At 35.9% G+C, this 18,479-nt stretch overlaps 1 long non-coding RNA gene across 1 annotated transcript; it reads left to right on the top strand.

The window, feature by feature from the left end:
- Positions 1–1,765: 1,765 nt before the first annotated feature.
- On the top strand, positions 1,766–16,775 carry LOC126829786 (uncharacterized). The gene is made up of 3 exons (XR_007683528.1): positions 1,766–1,958; positions 15,420–15,602; positions 16,451–16,775. It is a non-coding gene; the product is annotated as an uncharacterized LOC126829786 (long non-coding RNA).
- Positions 16,776–18,479: the final 1,704 nt, after the last annotated feature.

The raw sequence follows: 18,479 nt of genomic DNA, 5'->3' as shown, positions 1-18,479 counted from the left end.
AAAATAGAATCAAAGGTCCTACTTTTCTACCTCAACTAGCTTACGGCGGCATAAAACTTCTTTTGACCCCCAAGGTTAAATTCTTTAAACGGCAAATAAATAAATATATATAGATCAGTTCTATCAAAACCAATGACGTTAAGAAGGATATTTATTTTTCACATCAACAATACCTCGACATCCTGCCTTAGAATTGTCTTTGTTTGTTTTATTGAAGAATAGTGGTATTTTGGATATTTTTATAAGCATAGATTTAACGATATGAATTGTGCTTAAAGTTAATCGAAATCAGATTGATACACATAGAAAAACAGACAACGATGCACGGGAAAAAATCAATGATCACGCGGGATCTATTAGTTCCGTCTTTAACACTGGCTTATAGATTCCGTCTAGTTTATGAAATAGTCACACTACACAAGGGATATTTATTTATATGCAGATTTGACATCAAGAAAGAAAGAAATCAGCAGTTGTTTCTAATTAGAGACAAAGAAATAAATTTCTATAGATGAACCATACTGGAAAAATATTACCTGGTATTGCTATGTTTAACAAAGGTAAGCATGCAATCCTTGGAAGAGGTATAAGCCTAACAATTTGATGATTATAAATACACAAGCGCTTTATCATTTACCAAAATTTGAATAACATTTTATTGAATATTTAGTTTGCCAACAGCTAAATCGTGACAAATTTTTTTTATCGAATATTTTGAAATAAATATTCAGTGTGCCTTCTTATGCTTTTATTTCGATACAGTAAAATAATCTAATTGCATTATAACGAAATAACGGTTTAGAATAGTACAGAATGTACAAGGGGTAATATAATGAATAAAGGTTTAGGATAGTACAGAATGTACAAGGGGCAATATAATGAATACAGGTTTAGACTAGTACAGAATGTACAAGGGGTAATATAATGAATAAAGGTTTAGGATAGTACAGAATGTACAAGAGGTAATATAATGAATAAAGGTTTAGGATAGTACAGAATGTACTGGGGTAATTAAATGAATACATGTTTAGAATAGTACAGAATGTACAAGGGGTGTTGTAATGAATAAAGGTTTAGGATAGTACAAAATGTACAAGAGGTAATATAATGAATACAGGTTTAGGATAGTATAGAATGTACAAGAGGTAATATAATGAATACAGGTTTAGTATAGTATAGGATGTACAAGAGATAATTTAATGAATAAATGTTTAGGATAGTACAGAATGTATTTTTAAACTACTAAACAGTATATCGCTCATTTTGAAGTGGACGGAGGGGGTAATACACACATCGGCCCAATATCGAATAACCTGCCAAGCACACGACACTTGCCCATTAACATACACATGTTTGCACGCTACATAATATACACTTTTGTATTTTATATTAGATAGATGCATTATGTGAATACCGCAGAATTAAAAAAACACCACTCGGATGTACACTTTGTGCGGTTAAGACACTGAGAATTAAGGAACACCACTTGGCTTGTACAGATTGAGAACTAAGGAACGCCACTCGGCTGTCCGCTGACAAATATTTGTGATATTTTACCCGCTGAGAATTCAGAGAGTCTCAACCTATAATGTGATATTATCGCTTTTTATGTTTACAGAATGAAAAGTGAAACAACAGGGTATAGGTGAAACTAGAGTATAGGAACAACATGTGGTTAATAGTGGCAATCCTGTTTATCTATCCGGGAGTTTCAGCTAGTAATTTTATAGAACTCCAATGGGGTCTTACTACCGTTCCTGTAAACTATCCTTTATATAAATATGAAACGTCATCGACAACATCTAAAACTAGATGTACGTATATTTGTCAGTTGGATGAAACATGTACAGGTTTTAGCCATCAAGGTGACCAATGTGCTCTGTATAATAGTTATTCTATCAACAATATATCACCGTGGAACGGATCCCCTCCTTCAATGTACATGATCAACGATAAAGGTAAGTGTTACTCATGATGTAGGTTCAGTTGGGTTAAGGGGCCGCGGTCACTCAATATGTATGTTGTCTCTATATGTACGGTGACTTATGGTCGCTCAATGTGTTAGCTGTGACTCAATATGTATGGTAAATCAATGTGTATGGAGATTCAGTGTGTATGGCAACTCAATGTGTATGGTGGTTCAATATGTATGGTGGCTTAATGGTGGCTCAATGTGTATGGTGACTCAATATGTATGGTGCCGATGTCACAGGTTTGACCACAGTATTGGCCGAGATAGTCTTGTCAAAAATGAAATGAAATGGGGTTTAACGTCCTACTGCTCTGCTCCGACTGGGCTAATGAAGACGGGCATACACCATTCGGTGAGATAGGAGGGAAATTTTTGCCTCTCGGACAAAGCAGATATTAAAAGGAAATGTCTTACTCACTAAGCCACCGTTGCCCCTATATAAAGATAAAGGGACATGTGGTTATTACAATTAAGTTAATCACGACTGTCGTACAACGTGATGTTTGCAATCAAGTTACACACGACTGCCGTACTACGTGATGATTACAAATAGGTTTATCACGCCTTAATCTTAAAGGACAATATTGATGCCAGTCATTATCATATATGTGATAGAGCTGGTTAAACACGTTCCAAATATAATTTTATCACAGAGATCAATGCTACGATAGATGCATAATCAATGTTTCAACAATCGGAATTATCATTTCACTGATAATTCCGTTGAAGTTGAAAAGTTATTATATGGGACGGTGAGAGGGTATCGCACAATTCAAAAATAGAATTGGCTGTCACCAGATAAGGAACACGAGAAAAACAGAAAAATCCCGTGCATTCCCCCGTTTTTATTCATTCTGTTCTTAATAAAAAACATGGTAATGCACGGACTTTTTCTAATTTGTTCGTTATCTTTTATCTACTGACAGCCAATTCTTTTTTTGAATTGTCAGATATCCTCTCATCGTCTCATATAACAACTTTTCATCTTCAACTGAATTATCAGTGAAATGAAATTCGATCGTTTGTCTGTTATAGCTCGTTACTTCAGTCAGTTATATAGAAGGACAACTCGTGTTTGTCATGTTTGACGTCACTTCCCGTTTCTTCACGTGCTTATTACACATCTCCCGTAGCAATGATCTCTGTGTTAAAATTATATTTGGGATGTATTTAACGAGCTCTATCACATATTTTATAATGACTGACACCAATATTGTCCTTTAAATTTAACACGACTGTCGTAAAAACGTGATGATTTCAGTTTAATACGACGGTCGTAAAATGTAATAATTACACTTAGGTCTCGCACGCCCCCCCCCCCCAATAAAAAAACAACAAAAAACATCAAATGTATTGAAATATACATAATATGGTTGAATAATCAAAGCTTGGCAAGGGATTTCTTGGAATTCTGATTGGTAGGTTCACCACCTCGCATTACTTAAAGATACATTATGAGGGATTAGATAAAGAGCTGGCAGTTCTCACTATAATAGTTAATAACTAGATAATGTAATGGGAATTTGCTGAAAATTTCAGTCAAATTGATCTTCTCTGAACCGAGATTATAGCGATTGAATTTTCGGCCTAGCCTCAATCATCATTACTAAAGTCGGTACGATAAAAAAAAAACATAGTCTCTATTATTCATTTCATGATTAAATCTTAAATGGAAGTCGAACGGCAAATCGGAACCTAATCTAATAAACACCGCAGGCTAGTGATGGCATCGAGAGTTGATTATGGTCTGGAGAAGTTAATTAATAATTTAGATAACATTTCAGTCCTAACGAAAGATCTGCAATAGGCAGATTTAGCTCTTGCATAATGTATGTTTAACGCGTCCAGTAACGAAGTATTCTAAAACCATAGGTATACTCAGTTGAATGTCAACAGCCAAGGTGGTCCATTACCTGTCCTATTAATCCAATTAAAATTATATTTAGTTGTATTGCGTTTATTTCTCTCCCTGGGTAAAGGTGCCAAGGAGTCCGGCCCTATTATTCAAGTTAAAATTATATTAATCTTGTTGCATTTAAATTACATTTAGGGGTCTTTAGCAGTGAGAGGAAACCAGAGAACCCGGTGAAAACCCATGGGGTTGGACAGGCGACCCTACTCCTTGTCATGTACCATCGGGGAATCGAAGCCACGTCAGTTGAATCAATGACATACTTTATGTTACAACGCGCACGGGCTAATCATTTGGCCATCCAACACCACCTACTCAATTAAACGTTTCGATGTTGAATTCTCTCAAAGCTGGGACAGGCCATGCGCAATCTAATTAATTATAATGATATCTATACCAATCGCCAATCCCTCAGAACGTTTTGAACAGACAGTCGAGAACGCCCCAATACGAACTCGTGTAAACAGCCCCTCAAAAAACGAAGCGAAATGTTGATAGTATTTCAATTAGACGTCATGTATGCATTGTGTGCACAACATGAAGGTGTTTCGAATGATTAACTATAATCAATATGAATAGGAAATGCGATAGAAGCAAATGCACTGTCTTACTACTGTCTACTGTAAATCGTTATGTAAAACAACAATATAATTGGTTGGAATAAACAACAAGTTCATATAAATGTTGGTGATATTCGATTGGCAATGCATATATTGATTGTGTTATGATCGAACAATTTTGATTCACATTGTAACCCAATAGCAAAACACAACAAAAATCGTTTATTGTACACCAATGTAGCGCCATAATTAATTATTACATAATTATCGGATCTGTTATTTATATATATGGTCGATACAGGTCGTCGTGGTCGCGGTGGTCAATGTAAAGAATAGGGTCGCCTCAAGGGATTTCTCCTGATCCCCCGATTTCCTCCCATAACTAAAGACCCAGACACGCAGCAAAGAACTGGAGTATGTTAATCTCAAAATGACCTAGTTTGTGTCGAGTGGATGCTAAACCCCATTTCTCTCTCTTTCAAGATTTGGAACCATCGCTACAAATATCGCCATTATAACATCTTCTATAACTGCTTAAACGGGTATGATTCTGGTGTTGGCCGAGAAAATCCCCAGGGCGTATAGTCTAGTCGTTTGGGTTGGACGAAAACCGAGGTCCCTTGTACACGTTGGCGTGTATGTAAAAGAGCCGTTGACTGTTGGAATTCGACGAGAGGTAGGCGGAAACCCCTCTGTCCGAGGCAAATAGGAGTAGACCCTAACGCCGCTGTCCAGGCAAAATGTCTCTCATAGTACTCTGCATAGGCCCCTTTCCATTAGCCCAATCGGCGCAGAAAAGTAGAACGTTAAACCCCATTCCGTTATATTTCGGTGAGCAAGCACTTAGAGAAATAAACGCAATACACCAAATATAATTTAAACTGGATTAATAGAGCAGGTAATAGACTCCTTGAATGTGGAAATTCGGATCTTTATTAGCCCAGATGATGCTGAAAGTAGTACGCTGAGTCCTCGCCTAACCCCAAAAGTATGTTACGGCTTAGGGGCCCACGGTGGATAAGTGCGTAAGACACTGGCCCACTAGCCGGGAGGTCGCGGGCTCTCTCCCGATGCTGGCCGAAAAGGTTCATCGGGATTTTCCGGCGTGGTTTTCACTTGTCTGTGATGTCTCGTCTTTCGGATGGGACGAGAAACCGGGGTTTCGTGTACACATTGACATGCACGTAAAAGATCTCTTGACAGTTGGAATTCGATATAAGAGTAGGCTGTAAGGCCGCTGTCCGGACAAAATTTCCCTCATAGCACACTGTATGACGCATGCCCGTCCAGTCGGAGCAGAACAGTAGAACGTTAAACCCCATTTCATTTCTGTTCCGACTTTAAAATCTCAAAAATACTTTGCTCTAATGTATTTAAACTTCTCTACCTTGCTCTGGGCCCTTATTCACGAAAACTTAAACTAAGTTATAATCGAAATTTTAAGGAATACTGCAACTTCATTGGATATATGCAAATTGATTTTACTGTTCATTGTATCTTAGTTTAAGTTTTCGTGAATAAGGGCCCAGGTGTCATTTAAATAAAGCATAACAGTTGGAAGTTAAATCCCATTTCATTTCACATCTTTTAAATAATGACAGACCTTATGAATTAGGCGCACGCGCCAGCCACTAAAATAGTGTTACAATTAGTCGACCCGGAACAGAGTACACCATCCTAGACCGCCAATGGAATAAATCCGGGGGCCTGTTTCACGAAATTTCAACTAAGATAAAATCCAAATTTTAGTAATTTGATTGGATAATATTAGATTGATTTTAGTGCTTAGCCAATCAAAATTGAAGAATCTACTAAAATTTGGATTTTATTTTTAGTTAAGATTTCAAGAAACAGGACCCAGGTCGACATGGTAACAGATTGTCTACAACATACTCCGGTAAATTAAAATAAGTAAAGCCTGTTCCACTCCTAATATTGTAACATCACACTAGATTAACCAAATGCAAGACTTTCTTTAACCTAAATCTGATTCTGTCCTTAACACGGTTATTATTGGTCGCTTGAATCAGAAATTTTGTATACGTTGCAGCAGGCTTAATATGGTCGCAATTGTATCTTTATTGTAGAAGCCACCCCGTTGTCATAACAAATGAAATGAAATGAAATGGAGTTTAACGTCCTACTGTTCTGCTCCTAACCTGGGCTAATGAAGACGGGCATACGCCATACAGTGTGCTATGAGGGAAATTTTGCCCGGACAGCAGCACTACGGCCTACTCTTATATCGAATTCCAACTTCCAAGGGATCTTTTACGTGCACGCCAATGTATACACGGGACCTCGGTTTTTCGTCCCATCCGAACAACTAGACAGCTTTCCTTGTCAGCCCCTCCGTCCTGCATCACTGATAAGGGAGAACCACGCCGGAAAATCTGAATGAACTTTCTCGGCCAATGCAGGGATCGAACACCCGACCTCCAGGCTAGCGAGCTAGCGTCTTACCCACTTAGCCACGTGATCCCCCATTTACTAATCTTTATTGTAGAACCCACTCCGTTGTCATAACAAACCCTAACATGGGTATGTTTTACCCTTAACTTTTTATTGGAATCAACGAGTTTTATATCGTCTAAGTTCTAATTAATTTAGTTAAAGCACAGAAGGGAAGAAAAGATCACACCGAAGGATATAGATTATTTATGACGCTATTCTGTTCAAAGATTAAAAAAAAATCCCAATAAATAATAATAATAAAGAAATGTGACGTGTTTGTATATTTGTGTGGCGGCCCAGGAAAACCCGTCGGTTGTCACTCTGGCTCAAACTGAGATATATTATTATGCCAAAATACAATGGCAAACAATATATAGGTCAATTTTCCGTTCTTGACATATTTATATTTATTAAACATTTATCTATGAAACTACAAAGTTGTGAAACAGAAAAATGATTTTAAATACATTTATTTTGAAATAATTCTGAACCGTTTGAGACTTGCAGAACGGTGCCGGTGCCATAACAATGACGGCCTATTTCGTCGGTGTCTTTATAAAGTTGCCTTTTTGCACACTCACACATCATTATAAAGCCTGCAATGAGCAGTACAATACTAGCTATAGTGCGCATAAATACAAAAGAAATAGTTCCCACGCGCATCAAACAAACAAGTCCATTCCCTGGTCTCAATTATTCGACTTTTACGTCCTGTTTTGAGTAGATTTCTCACTATAAGGTGCAATCAAGACTAAATTTTACAAAAACAACATCTATTTAATTGATTTTGATCGAGTTTTAAAACCTTTTCAATAAAAAGAAGTCAGTTATTTACCGAAATACGTTAACACTAGTCGTATTCCATTGTTTACAAATTGTTCAAGATGGCGGCGCCCACGAGGAAATCGGATTTCTCTACATTTAAACCCCCTTCAAGTTTCGAAGACACAGTAACTAAAACACCCAAATATTGTAAATATTTCTTAGCACAAAGATAAATACTGTCTTCTTAATGTAAATAAAAAATAGTGGGACATTGCGTTAAAATGAGTGCTATGTTTAAACTGCATTTTCTCCCCTTTCATTTTTCTTCCGAAAGTGTCATTTTCTTGTATTAAATTATGAATATCTCCACAAGTTATCAACCGATTTTGATCATTTATAGACCATTTTGATCCCCAATTTGTGCTTGATGTACACATACCCAAAACATTTTTTTTTAAATTTTCACCATGTGAAGGGTTTTCCTATGCCGCCACACATTTATCAAATCCTTAACGGTGTCGGCAAATATGAAATCTGATTAAAATACAAATTTATATTTCGCTCTGTGTTTTTATGCTTATAATGGCCTGCACTGAGCCACTGTAGACGAAAATGGGGTCCAAAAGCATATTATATTAATGTAATATGACTGTATATAAAGAAATTTATATATTTTTTTTAAAAATATAAAAATTTCTAACGAATTATGTTCAACGAAATATCGGAACAGTCGTTTACTTATACCTATTCCGTTCTACTATTTGATTACTATTATGTCGTTAGTGAATCAACCCTTATTGAGTTCAAAACAAACTAATCGTTCATAAGCCAAGCCCCCCCCCCCCCCGCCAACTACAAAATATATAAACAGGGAGCAATAAAAATATTTATAAACAAACAAAAATTGAAATGCAGTAGCAGATTAAAGTTGGACAGTTTGAGTTAATAAATCCCTCCCAAACGACATGTTTCCTCAGGTGAGGGTGAGGGTGAGGGTGGGGGTGGGCGGGGTGGTTGACGTTAATACATATTAAATTATATACTCAAAGATGATATTTTCCTGGGCCGGTTGCTCAAAGCTCCGTTATCTTTTAACGATCCGTTAACGTTAACGGATCGTTAACTTTAACGGAGAGAAAGGTTGTTGCTGAAAGTCCCGTTGACTTTAACGTGTAGTTAACTTGGCGTTATATTTAACAGAGGTGTTGGGCTCCGTTATCTGTTTAATGATGGCATTAGTTGGCTGTAGCAAAAAGTCATAGATTACCTATGTAATTTTCTATAGAACATTCTAGAGGGTTTGGCGCATGATGCGGGCCTATTCCATTTTCTATAGGATGAAATTCTATAGTATTCTACAGCAGTGTGAGGGCCTGTAGGAAATAATGCCCCCAAATATTCTGTAGTGCAAATCCCATAATCTTTCCTACAGATTTATGCTAAAATTTCTAAAGGAAACAATAAAGTATTGTATAGTGTTTTCTGTAGTAAATTCTAGTTTGTCTTTAATCAAGTTTTGTGAACAGACTGCACAGTTGCCCCAATGTCTTCAGTTTCTTGTTAATACTAACTTCTATGAAGTTGTTATACATGTACATTGAATTTAAAAATTTAAAATTCAGCCAGTGAACAAACAGTATTCTCTTGGATTAACGTTAATGAATCCGTTAGCTAACGGATAATGAAATTGACTTTCCAGCAACAGAAATTTAACGGACCGTTAACAAACGACACGGATCGTTAAAATAACTTAGTTTTGAGCAACCGGCCCCTGAACGATTTGAAATCGATAATCGATAATCCAATCTAATAAAACAAAGAAAAAGCTATATATATGTATATATTCATGGTGTAATGTTTGTGAACTTGGTTTATGTAAACTCATCCCAAAACCTCATATATTTAAAGGAGCTAAATCGCTAAAATTAGGGACCTAGAAATTGAAACAAATGGGTCGCAACACATATAATAATGTAATATGAATGTATATAATCTGATTTACATTCAATCGTTTCTGTTTTTACTCTAATTTCTAATCAGAAGTCTTAATCTAATGGCAATCTCTAGCGTCTGGTTATTCCTGTCGATACAGTATCTATTGCGCATGCTCACCAGATAAGACCATAGGGTCACCGTTTGATATGACTTGTGGAATATGTCTAGCCTCGTTCTTCGAGTCCTTTGTTATAAATGACACTGAAACGCATTATGGTACGCGGTTCGTGTACCAATGGTAAAATGTATATTTTGTCTTAAATATTGGATATCAGACGGTAAAATCACAACATCAATGTTGATTTAAATTGACAAATAATTCGTATTTTCAATGTCGAAGACTTTAGATAATACGGGGGGCAGTAGTAAAAAAAACATCATACGTCAAGTCGAAAAATATGCACTGGACCTGGGTAGACCACCGATCCATTAAAATCTTGCGTACAAAAATATGCACCATCATTTTTAAGAAAGACCACCCTAAAATCTTGCGTAAAAAAATGTGCTCTTCACAGTTGCTTAATTGACCACCCAAAAATCATGCGCAAGAAAATGTGTTCCTCACAGTTGCTTAATTGACCACCCTAAAATCTTGTGCAAGAAAATGTGTTTCTTGAAATATCTCATTTAAGACCACCCTAAAGTATGTGCAATACCTAACTACTAAAGGCTGAGCAATAGAACAAATGACAAGACGATATGTTATAAATACAGTATTTATATTGAGTTGATGTTCGACAAAATTCTGAGTCTGAATTATTAGCAAAGATAGTCTAAGACTGCCCATATGCAGAGACAGGCTAAAATATATGAACTTAGGCTGGTACCTATTCATTTATTGTGCTTTCCCATATCCACTTAAATCTACTGATCACAGGTTGACCAATTTTGACCAGAGTGTGAAGAAGTAAAAGATTACCCAAATCTCATCTCGGCATGCTGCGGTGTTGTGGGTAAAAAAGATGTTGATGCTCTCCACACGACGTGTTTATTCGGAGTGGGCTGGCAAACCAAATTGACAGGACAACAGTCGATCAAATCACGGGATAAAACTTGAATGAAATGATAAGGCTTTGAAATATTAATGAATATTTATGTAAATAAACATATACAAGAAACAGGAGTTACAGTACAAACATAAACAAGTTGACAGTTTTCTTTGTTGCCAGTTCTAATTCAATAAGTAGAGTTCACGAGTCACGGAAATCACAGTTCACAGAGTTCACGATGTCTATGGAGATCCGCCATGTTAGAAAGCATGGGTTTTAAAGAAATTAAAGTTCACTTTCCCGGAGGAATATAAAGTTAATCACAGTCGTCACCTTACGACACAAAGTTCACCATTCACTTAAGTATCACAATTGTCCTAAAAACATAGTTACCAAACACCACCTCCGAGACAGGGAAAAAAACAGTATCGACACGGCATTGTAACATGCTTAAGCGTGAATCTTGCGTTTTGATTGGTGGATTAGACACTGTCGATTGGACAATATATAACACCCCTCTGTTTTAGCAAGGCGAATAACTGCGTATATAAATATTACAGTGTACTTTATTTTCATTTTGTGCTCAGCCATCTTCCTCAACTCAAATCTTTATTGACAAATATCTTCAAGAAATTCTGCTCAAATGACCATCACACTATTTTCAAACTTCATCCAAACACATCTCTGAAATATATAAAACAGAAGAAAGTCAGTCATAAACAGGCATCATAAATTATTCGTAACTAAGTACTAAAGTAGTGTGGACAATGTTTTGTTTTTTTGCACTCTGCAGTGTTTACTTTAAAGTGGACAATTTAAATCAAAGTTTGACCAAATTCTGAATAACATGATCCGCCTGATAATGAGTCATTAGTCTCAAGAAATTGTTTGAAAATATAGTCACTAGGGGAGGTGAAATAGCAGCTGATTTGGGCCTAGGATAACGGGAAATTATGCTAAAATTGACAATGACAATGATTGACAACACGTCAGAATGATATACATAGCAACCACTTGAATCCTAGGCATCACATAGTTTTATAGGGTATTCTGAGGGGTGTATGCAAGAACTGCTCTTCTCTGAACAAGAACTAGCAATAAAATTGTGTTGACGGTCTGCAAATAAAATAATAAAGGCTAAAAAGTCATCGCTGTGTAGTCTCGGTTAACAGGCCGTAACTAATTCATTAACGACTGGCACTACCGGCCAAAATTGAATTGATCTTCCCTTGGATTCGACCACTAATTCGACACACCTCGGTAAATACGGCAGCACGTCACAACGTTTTCTTACGTCAAAATTATTGCCGAAATTTCTGAACTATTTTTAAAACGAAACTGTCTTTCATGAATAAAAATATTATCTTGATATTTGCTTGATAATCAAAGTATATTTTCCATGATCATTCTCTATCGAAAGAGTAGAGCCGTAGTTTCCAGAACTGCCGTTGTTATTACATATCTAGTCGTATAATACCCAAATGACATAACGTCAACTCATTTGGAGCTCAAAACAGCGCATTTATTGTAATTACTGAGGCAAAAAGTAGGATATAGCTTTTAATTTGATATCCCTATTTTTTGTAGACGTATATGTACGTAAACTATAATTTTGGATACGGTCTAAAATACGATTCTATTTTGATGGAGTTGTTATTGATATGAACTGAAACACTTCGTATCCCGTTTCATGCAATTTTCTTCCAGGGACCCATTAGACCACCCAATTTTCTTACCCAGAAATGCTTTTTTTCTTTCAGAACTCTGTTAGACCACCCAATTTTCTTACCCGGAAATGCTTTTTTTCTTTCAGAACTCTGTTAGACCACCCAATTTTCTTACCCGGAAATGCTTTTTTTCTTGCAGAACTAGTTAGACCACCCAATTTTCTTACCCGGAAATGCTTTTTTTCTGGCAGAACTCAGACCACCCAATTTTCTTACCCGGGAACGCTTTTTTTCTTGCAGAACTCAGTTAGACCACCCAATTTTCTTACCCGGAAATGCACTTTTTCTTGCACTTTTTCCACTGGCAGACCCCACCCACCCCCCAGTTGCTGTTTGCATTTTTTTTTACTGTTGCCCCCTGGATGATATTTAGTTAGAGACTTAGCTACTTTAAAAGTATACAATAATAATTTCTATTGGTACGTCAGAATCGATAATGGACTTTAATAAAACATGTAAATATTATAGATGTGATACGCTATGAACCTGGTTTCTACTCGTTCCTTTGATCGTATGATTTAACATCCAAGTCCACTGATGGTCATATTTGTAGCACCATGAGCCTTCTGTCTGACGTGGAGAGCGTCTATGGGAAACCGGTCGCCACATCCTACATACGACCCATGCATCTTTTCTTACTACATATTTCTGTAGCCTTGTGATCGTCTAGAATTTGTCTCTAGCTGTCTTTACAGTTTCTTAAGACGTTTGTCTTACCAGGAATAATAATGCATAGTTCGCTTCTACATTTTTTTTATAGCATATAACTGAATAAAGGTATACAAGCATAGCACAAATTACAATACTATATAGCTAAAACCACTTCTCCACCCTATCCAGCCTCTCGGCTGTCTAGGAACTCAGATGTACCCTCGATCTCTGGAATCTAATGCAAGTCTAACGAATTCTCACCAGTATGATAGTTTTGTAGCTGTGGGATTTGGACGTTCAATTATCTAATTGGTCAAATATCATGTAAATAAGTATAGAGATTGGTCAAACAAGCTAAATGATGCAATCGTAATTTTCCGTCACATGTTTCTCGACACAATCTATCCTTGAACTCAGACTCTCTTTCCTGTTATTCTCAGCTATTTCATAAACAGTTAATTTGCGTTTTAAATAAACTCATACCTTAATATACTGACAGTAGAGAATAATTTGTAAAGATAAAAAATGTTGTTTAACCCATCTTATTTCTCTATTCCTTGTCTATAAATTTAAAAAAAATGTCGCAACGACGATAGTGCTACATATCGCAGCCTAGTTGGTTTCTGTAAACGGACTAACAATATTGTTATGAATCTAACAGCCATAATGTGATAATATTTACCAGAACGTCTCAATCGATAATTAAAGATTGAATCGATTATTACCACTCGACTGTGTTTTTATTAACAGTGATGTAAAAAAAAAAGATTTCATTGGTGACGCTTTGATCAATTAAAATGAGAGAACTCGTTATGCCATTAAAGCAAAACCATGTCTTTGATTTGTGTAAAAAAATATGCAAAGTCTAGATTGAAAGAGATTGTGAGTTAATTGTCGATAAAACTGACAAGAAATATATCTAATAGCTAGGATAGGACTGTCATTAATTGTTCAGAAATGAAATGAAATGAAATGGAGTTTAACGTCCTACTGTTCTGCTCCTAACCTGGGCTAATGAAGACGGAGTTTTGACGAAAAAAAGGAAGATGTCATTACTGTACTGATCAGCTCCGATCTGGGCTAATGTCAGTGGTGCAGGACGGAGGTCCCGTGTATAAGTTGATATGCACGTAAAAGATCTCTTGGCAGTTGGAATTCGATAATAAGAGAGGGATATAGAGCCGCTGCCCTGGCAAAATGTCCCTTGTAGCATACTGTATGGCGTATGCCTGTATTCATTAGCCCATCCCAAGCAGAACAGTTGGCCGTTAAACCCCATTTCGTATCATTTTCGTTTCATATTTCTGTAAAAATATGTGTTTAAAATGGCTATGTGTTATACATTCCAGTAAAACAATGTTTCAATCAGGGCCATGTGTCTATATTCCAGTAAAACAATGTTTCAATCAGGGCCATGTGTCTATATTCCAGTAAAACAATGTATTGAAAAGGGCTATGTATTATATATTCCAGTAAAACAATGTTTCAATCAGGGCCATGTGTCTATATTCCAGTAAAACAATGTATTGAAAAGGTCTATGTATTATATATTCCAGTAAAACAATGTATTGAAAAGGTCTATGTATTATATATTCCAGTAAAACAATGTATTGAAAAGGTCTATGTATTATATATTCCAGTAAAACAATGTATTGAAAAGGTCTATGTATTATACATTCCAGTAAAACAATGTATTGAAAAGGTCTATGTATTATACATTCCAGTAAAACAATGTATTGAAAAGGTCTATGTATTATATATTCCAGTAAAACAATGTATTGAAAAGGGCTATGTATTATATATTCCAGTAAAACAATGTATTGAAAAGGTCTATGTATTATATATTCCAGTAAAACAATGTATTGAAAAGGTCTATGTATTATACATTCCAGTAAAACAATGTATTGAAAAGGTCTATGTATTATACATTCCAGTAAAACAATGTATTGAAAAGGGCTATGTATTATATATTCCAGTAAAACAATGTATTGAAAAGGTCTATGTATTATATATTCCAGTAAAACAATGTATTGAAAAGGGCTATGTATTATACATTCCAGTAAAACAATGTTTCAATCAGGGCCATGTGTCTATATTCCAGTAAAACAATGTATTGAAAAGGTCTATGTATTATACATTCCAGTAAAACAATGTTTCAATCAGGGCCATGTGTTTATACATTCCAGTAAAACAATGTTTCAATCAGGGCCATGTGTCTATATTCCAGTAAAACAATGTTTCAATCAGGGCCATGTGTCTATATTCCAGTAAAACAATGTATTGAAAAGGGCTATGTATTATATATTCCAGTAAAACAATGTATTGAAAAGGGCTATGTATTATATATTCCAGTAAAACAATGTATTGAAAAGGGCTATGTATTATATATTCCAGTAAAACAATGTATTGAAAAGGGCTATATCTACTATAGAGAAATAAATCTGTGTATCAGAAAGAGTACTGTCAGAAAAACCTGGGCCGCCGGTCAAATAGAGTGTAAAGGTGAAGGTGGAGACCTGATGATCATATCTACACCAGGAAAACTGAATGTATTCCAACAGCAAGATTTTCATGACGGTAAAGTCATTTATTTTCGCTAAAGGTTCGATGCGTCATGCAGCGCTATATGAATTCCTTGTAAACTAAAACCTATGGATATCAGTCTAACCTCGTGGGTTTTCTCCGGGTCCTTCGATTTCCTCACACTGGCCCTACGCGCAAGCGAATTTTTGAAATAAAATTAAACCATATGTTAGTCCCAAAATGACCTAGTTTGTATCGAGTGGACGTTAACCCGTATGTTTGTTTAACTTAGAAATCATACATTTTATTTTAAATGATAAATCATATATTTTGTTTAAATGAGAAATCATTTATTTTGTGTCCTATATTTTGTTTTGAATAATGAACAACGTTAGTCCAGGAATTACCTACTCTCTCTCTCTCGCTCTCTCTCTCTCTCTCTCTCTCTTCAATAATGGTTGATAATTGCCGTGTAGTATTTACAATGTTATGCTGTTCGCTGTTAATAGTATGAACAAAACGCCGCCATATTTTATTGGGTCTAGTTTAAAACTGATTAAATCCAAACCGGGAGATTATCTAGATTAAAACACGCGACACAAACTGGGTCATTTCGGGACTAACATGGTTTAATTTTATTTCAATAATTCACTTGCGTGTAGGGGTCTTTAGCAGTGGGAGGAAACCGGAGGACCAGGAGAAGCAACCTTACATGTCACGTACCACCGGGAAATCGAAACCACGCCAGTTGACTCAATGACAGATCTTATGATACAGCGCACACGCGCTAACCATTCGGCCATAGAGCCACCCCCACTTCTGTCATAAAAGTAACCCTAGAAAAGGAACGTATTACTCTCAAAGTAATTTAAATTTATTTATTTATTTATTTATTTATACAGCAGCAACAAGGTGGTTTGTTGGGGCCACTGATAATGTAGGCGGTGTTTGGAAATGGATCGACGGTTCGGCAATAGGGGCGTTTATATGGGCAGTAGACGAACCTAATAATACTGGTGGAAACGAACATTGTATGGTTGTTAACAAAATGGCTCCATCTGTTGTATATTATGGAACGGATAAAGGGTGTGATTCTGGTGGACTAAATTTTGTTTGTGAATTAGAATTAGTTTAACAATCTGTCATGTCACAGGTAGTGTAGTAGTGAGATTGTGTTACACCTGAATCTATTCTTTAGAACCTTAAAATAAACGAAAATGCATCGAAAGGAACATATTAAAGGATCTAAATCGCTAATATTTGTGACCTAGAAATTTACGCAAATGGGTCGCAACGCATATAATAATGTAATATGAATGTATATAAACTGATTTATATTCAATCGTTTCTGTTTTTACTGTAATTTCTAATCAGTTATGTTCGACTTCCGGTGGCGCTGCGATGCAAGTTGCACGCGCTTAAAAGCGTCTCAAGACACACTGGTGAAAAATGAAAAATCGAGATAATAGAATGGACTGATCTGTAAAGATTCAAAGATGTAAATGGGAATTATAAACATATGTATGGAGGAATAAATAGCGCAAAAGAAGAAAACAAACAAACTTGGATCTATTCTATCCGTGAAGAAACGGTGGTGAGTGAAGTTTTTTCCCACGTGCGCTGGCAGACGAAGACGCCATCTTATCTCGGGTCGGAGAAGAAACTGGCCTGCTGGGCATTGCAAGTGACTCATGCCTCCTCGTCTTAAAAAAACCAATGCAGAATCAATTAAATCGTACATGACAAGAAGCTCTGCGACGAAAAAGGCCATTGTTGAAAAGAGCAGTCAGACTAAAGAAAAAGAAGACATGTCTGTGTTGGAAAATGAAAACAGAAACGACAGTAAAACTTACGTAACTTCAACAGAAATGGGACAAATCACAGAAACTATTCTAAGCAAATTCAAAAACGTAGAAGACCTCATAGAAAATAGAGTTTGCTCGAAAATTGAAGAACTTAAAACTGAAATGAAAGTAGAAATTAGAGGTATTCAAAACGAAATATTACAGATAAAAGAAACTGTGAAAGAAAATGAGAAGAAAATCATTGGAAATGAAGAAAAAATAAAATGTATCGAAGAAACCCTACCACAAAATCAAAATAATCTACTAAAGAAAATAAAGTTATTAGAAGAAGAAATATTGGTGAAAGAAATTCATGATAGAAAGAGAAATCTGCTAATTTATGGAGTTAAAGAAGAAAAAGAAGAAAATATCCAAGAAGTGGTCACACATTTCTTACTAACCAGCTTAGAACTCTCAAAGGAGGAAGTGATGAAAATAAAACTATGTGCCGCTCATAGGCTGAGAAAACCAGTTTATCAAAACCCAAGAACAGAAAATGCCCCAAGGGCTATCATCATTGTGTTGATAGAACAATGCCATAGAGACCGCATATTAAATGTGGCCCAGGAGAAACTTAACGGTAGAAGTAAAATGTCTGTAAGAAGTGACCTACCAGCTACCCTGAAAAAGAAAAGAGCACAGTTAGTACAGAAAGCATTCGAAATCAGAAAAAATGAACATTTAAAAACAAGAATAAGAGTGGTTAAAGCTGACGTGTGGCTAGAAGTGAAAGGCAAATCCGACATAGACTGGAATAGACGATATAATTAGAAGCATAATCCGACGTGGATAAGATTTACTTAAAATGATGTTTTCCTCGATAAACCCTGAAATCCCAAAAAGAAGTTATACATAGACTTTTTCTAAAGTTCATAAACAGTATACATGTAACAACTTCTTAAAGTTTGTAAACATTATACATGTAACAACTCCCTTTTGTAACAATATTCATGTTGAAAATTTGATATATGGTAAAAAAAAAAAAATTGCTGCTATTGTAACGTTAATGAAGGTCTACATCTCCACTATGCCCCATACCAATAAGCAAATGAATATGTAATTTATGCTCTCTTTAGAGGCGTGATAG

Source organism: Patella vulgata, chromosome 8 (assembly GCF_932274485.2).
Source record: "Patella vulgata chromosome 8, xgPatVulg1.2, whole genome shotgun sequence".
NCBI lineage: Eukaryota > Metazoa > Mollusca > Gastropoda > Patellidae > Patella > Patella vulgata.
The sequence above is the reverse complement of the archived record's forward strand: the minus strand, read 5'-3'. Positions and strand labels throughout refer to the sequence as shown.